Source organism: Nyctereutes procyonoides, unplaced genomic scaffold, assembly GCF_905146905.1.
Source record: "Nyctereutes procyonoides isolate TBG_1078 unplaced genomic scaffold, NYPRO_anot_genome, whole genome shotgun sequence".
Classification (NCBI taxonomy): domain Eukaryota; kingdom Metazoa; phylum Chordata; class Mammalia; order Carnivora; family Canidae; genus Nyctereutes; species Nyctereutes procyonoides.
The window spans coordinates 1,848,027-1,854,490 of record NW_026575030.1 but is presented as its reverse complement, the minus strand read 5'-3'; positions in this window follow the sequence as shown (position 1 = coordinate 1,854,490).

Here is a 6,464-nt window from a genome sequence, read left to right as displayed (position 1 = left end):
TTATTCCTAGGTATCTTATGCTTTTGGGTGCAATTGTAAATGGGATTGACTCCTTAATTTCTCTTTCTTCAGTCTCATTGTTAGTGTATAGAAATGCCATTGATTTCTGGGCATTGATTTTGTATCCTGCCACGCTACCAAATTGCTGTATGAGTTCTAGCAATCTTGGGGTGGAGGCTTTTGGGTTTTCTATGTAGAGTATCATGTCATCGGCAAAGAGGGAGAGTTTGACTTCCTCTTTGCCAATTTGAATGCTTTTAATGTCTTTTTGTTGTCTGATTGCTGAGGCTAGGACTTCCAATACTATGCTGAATAGCAGTGGTGAGAGTGGACATCCCTGTCTTGTTCCTGATCTTAGGGGAAAGGCTCCCAGTGCTTCCCCATTGAGAATGATATTTGCTGTGGGCTTTTCGTAGATGGCTTTTTTTTTTTTAATTTATGATAGTCACAGAGAGAGAGAGAGAGAGAGAGGCAGAGACACAGGCAGAGGGAGAAGCAGGCTCCATGCACCGGGAGCCCGGAGCCCGACGTGGGATTTGATCCCGGGTCTCCAGGATCGCGCCCTGGGCCAAAGGCAGGCGCCAAACCACTGCGCCACCCAGGGATCCCCGTAGATGGCTTTTAAGATGTTGAGGAGACATGAAGAGAAATCTCACAGAGGAAGACATAGACATGGCCAACATGCATATGAGAAAATGCTCTGCATCACTTGCCATCAGGGAAATACAAATCAAAACCACAATGAGATACCACCTCACACCAGTGAGAATGGGGAAAATTAACAAGGCAGGAAACAACAAATGTTGGAGAGGATGCGGAGAAAAGGGAACCCTCTTACCCTGTTGGTGGGAATGTGAACTGGTGCAGCCACTCTGGAAAACTGTGTGGAGGTTCCTCAAAGAGTTAAAAAGAGACCTGCCCTACGACCCAGCAATTGCACTGTTAGGGATTTACCCCAAAGATTCAGATGCAATGAAACGCCGGGACACCTGCACCCCGATGTTTCTAGCAGCCATGTCCACAATAGCCAAACTGTGGAAGGAGCCTCGGTGTCCATCAAAAGATGAATGGATAAAGAAGATGTGGTTTATGTATACAATGGAATATTACTCAGCCATTAGAAACGACAAATACCCACCATTTGCTTCAACGTGGATGGAACTGGAGGGTATTATGCTGAGTGAAGTAAGTCAATCGGAGAAGGACAAACAGTGTATGTTCTCATTCATTTAGGGAATATGAATAATAGTGAAAGGGAATATAAGGGAAGGGAGAAGAAATGTGTGGGAAATATCAGAAAGGGAGACAGAACATAAAGACTCCTAACTCTGGGAAATGAACTAGGGGTGGTGGAAGGGGAGGAGGGCGGGGGGTGGGGGTGAATGGGTGACGGGCACGGAGGGGGACACTTGACGGGATGAGCACTGGGTGTTATTCTGTATGTTGGTAAATTGAACACCAATAAAAATTAATTTATTAAAAAAAAGAACCTATCTCCTCTTACATCTGTATTAAAAGGAAACAATCTTTTTCAGCATCCCTCAGCACACTTTTCCTTAGATCTTGGCCAGAGCTGGTTGCCCCCAAACCCAGTATTGTAGACAGGGAATGCAAGAATCTGGCTTTCCAGACTCTGAAGTGGCATGTAGCAAAGAAAATAGGACTAGGAATGGTTTTTGGATGTCTGTCCATTGGGGTTTTCTGCAAATGTCCAGTCTCTCTTTCATTCAAGGACTCCTGGTTGGCAGTCAGCAGATTTGGAAACTGAGTGATGGTTACAACTCTGAGTCATGAGGTCCAACTTCCAGAGAAAAGCCACAGGACTGCTCTTCAGAAATGCTGGCATTCCCCCTCACCAGTGGGCTTCTCAGTGCTCAGGCAAGTTTGTGTCTTCTGGGCTATCTTGGAGAACTTTGTATTGGAATGGATAATTAAGTCACATCTGATAAATCTTTTATATCACTTCTCTAAGTTCTCAGATCGCTTTCTTTACATTATATCAAGGTATTTCCAGCATCACCCCTTTGTAATAAGAAGAACTTGTGCATAGATCTTAAAAGCCCAGATTCTAGAACCAACCTAACTGATTTGAATCTCAGCTTTCCCACTTAGAAGCTGCATGTGGGAAATTGTTGAACTTTCAAATGCCTCAGTTTCTACTTTTATAAGTAGGGATGATAATACATATCTCAGGCTTATTCTTAGGATTAAGTAACTTGATATATAATAGTATTTTAAACAATGCTTGGCACCTGGTAAGAGCTACATGAGTGCCTGCTGCTACATTATTTATGCTGGTCCCCGTGAGTCTGGATTTTAGCACCAAGTGAGAAATGATTAATACTACCCAGAACTGCTCATGTGAACAGATGGAGTCTGGAATTTTGATAACTGCTTCCATATCAATAGATTCAGCTCAATCTAAAGCTGTGTTCTTCCTTCTTTAGTCTAGAATTCTTAGGATCTCTCACCACATGTAGTCCCCAGATTTTTGCTTTTGCAAGATAGCCAAATGTCAAACCTCTGTGTGATGGTTCAGTCTTTTTTGAGCTTTATCTTTTCCATTGGTTTCTTGAGGTGTGGAAGGAAACTACCTCATCATGGCCTCCATTTGGTAAGGGAAGCCAGAACAGAGCTTGAGGGCCATGGGGTACATTCAGTCATCTGGATTTTCTCATGTCTCTCCATCTAGTCCTCAGAGTCTTCCTTTGTTCTAATCAATGTCCTTGCTTTCAAGTAGGAGATTATTTAGGCTGTGCATTTAAGTGATTTTATAAGTCAGTGACCCACAAGATCAAATTTTGGTTTTAGTTTTTTATCTATCTTGACCTCTAGCTGCTAGAAAAAAAGAAATGTTGTTATTGTTGTTTTTTGTTTGTTTGTTTGTCTTAAAAATCATAGAAAAATCCCTGGTATATGTCCTTTGAGCTGAGAAGTTAGGAATTAGCGTCGAGAAGCTAGGAGTTACAGCTCATCGTTCTCTTTCTTTAAGCTGTCCAACTCCATAAAACAAGACAAGCAAAACCACCTTACTCCTGCGGTCCTTATATTCCTCAGCTGCTATTTGGTTTCCCCAAAATTGACTTCAGTGGGTACTTTGTTCTAGGTGAGCACAGTGTTAATTAAATTAAACTGCTTTGCTGCTCTATGCCATAAGCTGCCTGCATGAAAACTCTTTGAACCAATTGGATTTTCAACCCTCAGTCCCTACTCAAGCCAGATAGCCCATCCTTCCGTTTTCCTGATGGTTTGCATCTGTTGGTTCTAATGTCGGTGTTAGGCCACTTAACTATAAGCAACAGAAAGCTACTGTACTTGATTTAAGGAGAAAAGTAATTTATCTAAAGGAAATCTTAGAGTCAGGCTCAGAGGCACATGCATTTAGAAACAACTCCTCCAATCATGTCATAAACCTGGTAAGGTGAAGACACATGCCTCTATCACCATGTAGATATATTACCTTCTAGCATCAATATCACAGTCAGTCACTGGTACCACTGCCAGCAGTACCATCCTAAAAATTTGATCAACCACCTTTACTGTTGGAGGCTTTACCTTCCACTGGAATTACATTGCATAGTTCCCAAGCTGTTAAAGATAGTTCAGGTCCCCAGCAGGGAAAACTGTATGTATGTATGTGTGTGTGTGTGTGTGTGTGTGTGTATAAATATAAATATATATATAAAATAACTATACTATATATACTATATATATACACTATATATAACTATATATAATATATATAACTATATATACTATATATAACTATATACAATATAAAACTATATATATACTATATATAACTATATATAACTATATACATACTATATATAATATATATAACTATATATGTACTATATATATAGTATGTAATATATACATATTTTGTATTTTACAGAAACATGCTTCAAGACTGAATCACATGGTCCCAGCCTTATAAAGTGTACACACACAATTGTTACTTTGTTGCTTGTAATTTTCATACAATTTGAATAGGTTAAGAAATGTGGTTTGTATTTAAGTACCTTAACTTATTTTTAAATACCTTAATATCTTTAATTTAAATACCTTAAATATCTCTTTTAGTTTTTAGTGTACTTTTCAGAGTGATTTCTGCCCTGATCTTCATGTCTTCCTGGTTTCCTGCGGATGGGCAGCATAGTGTAATGGAAAGACTGTGGGCTCTGGAGGTGGGAAAACTGGATTCAATCCTGACTCTGGCCCTAACCTATAGTGCCTATTGATGGGCATATTACTTAACTTTTCCAAGACTTGGTGCCTTTTTCTGTAAAATGAGTATGGTAAATCTGTTCCATGGGTTGTTACGAGAATCAGTATAATTCACATAGAGCTTAGTAAGAGATGCTGAGAAACAATGGACTTGCTTGGGTGGACAGAGTTGTATTTTCTACATTTGTAATTGGGGGATTATCTGAAGTATGTTACATGGAACAAATATATGGGAAGAAGTAGACCAGACTTAGCAATACCAAAAGACACTGTTGCATTGTTGTGAAGTGATCCAAATATCTTCCCTTTTTTAACCTAACATCCCTTGTTCACAAGTAGTGGAAATGCTAAAAATCATCAAGTAAGCATGACCTTGACCATCCACAGCCAAGGTTTTCACTATTGAAGTCCTACAGTGTTATTTTCTTCTTCTCTAAGTTTGTAATGAATTCTCTCTTGAGAGGGCATGATGAAATATACAACTCCATCCTAGTAAACATCTTTATGTCTAAAAGCAATGTTCTTTAGTAATTATTAATGTAAATTATAATCCTAACTCTGTAAGAAAAACAACTGAGATAGTATTAATTTCCTTCAAAGGCATTTTAAGTATATTACTTATACAAATAACTAGAATATGTATAATATAAATATATTTGTATCACATAAATACACATAAGGTTTGTACGTATGAATGTATGTACACACTTTCTCTATATACACATACATTTTTAAACAAGATCCTGAAGTAATAACCATATGTAATGTTCTCTGTAGCAGTGGGTCTGCGATGTTTAAATGATCGATGTCTTTCAGAAATCTCTAGGCACCAGGTGGTACAGTTATTAACCACCCGCTGGAACTTGGCTTTGAAGCAAATCTATTAGGGTTAGGATCTGTACCATCCATAATCAAAGCACAGTAAGTCTTGGCCGCCAGATGTCACTATTCTTCTATTTCCCTCCCGGTGCCCTAAGAACCGTGAGACCTTATTTTCTGACAAGGGACTGAGGAAAATGCGTGCCTCCCAACATCCCTGGGTTTTCACCGAAAGGTCTTATTAAGAGGAATAATCCTGCCCATGCTGATTTCCTTGGGGCTCTCGAATATCACCTGGACAGTTTCTGACAGCTGAGGATCCAAGTGGCTGAAAATTTGGGGGCTCATCTGGTCAAAAAAATGTTAGAGCCATTTCCTTGAGCTTAAAGTTAAAGGTAGGACTGACTTCATGCGCCTTGAGCCAAGAACTAGCCCAATGTAGGAGAGGCCATGAGGTGTGTTCTACTAAGATCCTGGAGTCAGGAGACCTCCCTAACCCTTGGATGGCCCTGAGAGCTCACTTACAAAATGAGAAAGTTGAGCTAAGTCAATTCTAGGGTCTAAAAATTCCATGAGCCTCAGTTTTTAAGCACCTCTGTTGAGGAGCATGGGCTGCAGAGTGGGGTGATCTAAATTCAAGATAGAAGACTCCAGGGAGGAGAGTAAAATAGGGGTGGAGAAATCCCACAAGGAAGGGAAGGGGAAGTTGAGCATAATTCTCATACAGGAATCTGATATAGGACTGGTTACAGGGCCTAAAAGGTGTTAGGGTGAGGAACCTTGTCATCCTGACTCTTAGGTGATCTAGCAGGCCACTCCCCCTCCATTCCAGATCCTACTTAATGATCTGTAGTGCTCAGTGATGTGCCTGTACCACTGTCTCTCCCGGGCCTTGGTTGGATTTAACATGTCAATGTTTGTGGTACCTTCAGGGCATGGGATGCGTTTTATTTCACTTTGAATTTATAATAGTACAATGTTCAGCTAGCTCATTCAGGGTGTTCACAGAAGCCTGCGGTGGGAGGAAGAAAAAGGAAGAGAAATGGAATTCACTTATTGAGCGCCTACTATATGCCAAGAATACCTAAAGTACTTTACATGTGCTTTTTTTTTTTTTCATCTTCAGAAGAGGCTCCTGAGGCAGCATTATGCATAAGGCTCAAACGTAAAGAGGCTGAATTCATATGGTTAAGTGACTCATCCAAGGTCACGAAAATTAAGTGGCGGACTCACATGGCTATGTATCCATTCTCTGAAGAAGGAAACTGAAACTCTGCACTTATTAAAGATGCGCGCCTCTGTAAATGGGTGAAACCCCAGTCTTGCCTCACTGGGCCTCATGGCTAGAAAGACCCCCCCGTGCTTCGAGGCCCCTGGACTGCACCCCTCTGGAGGATGCTTCGTCGTATGAGCAT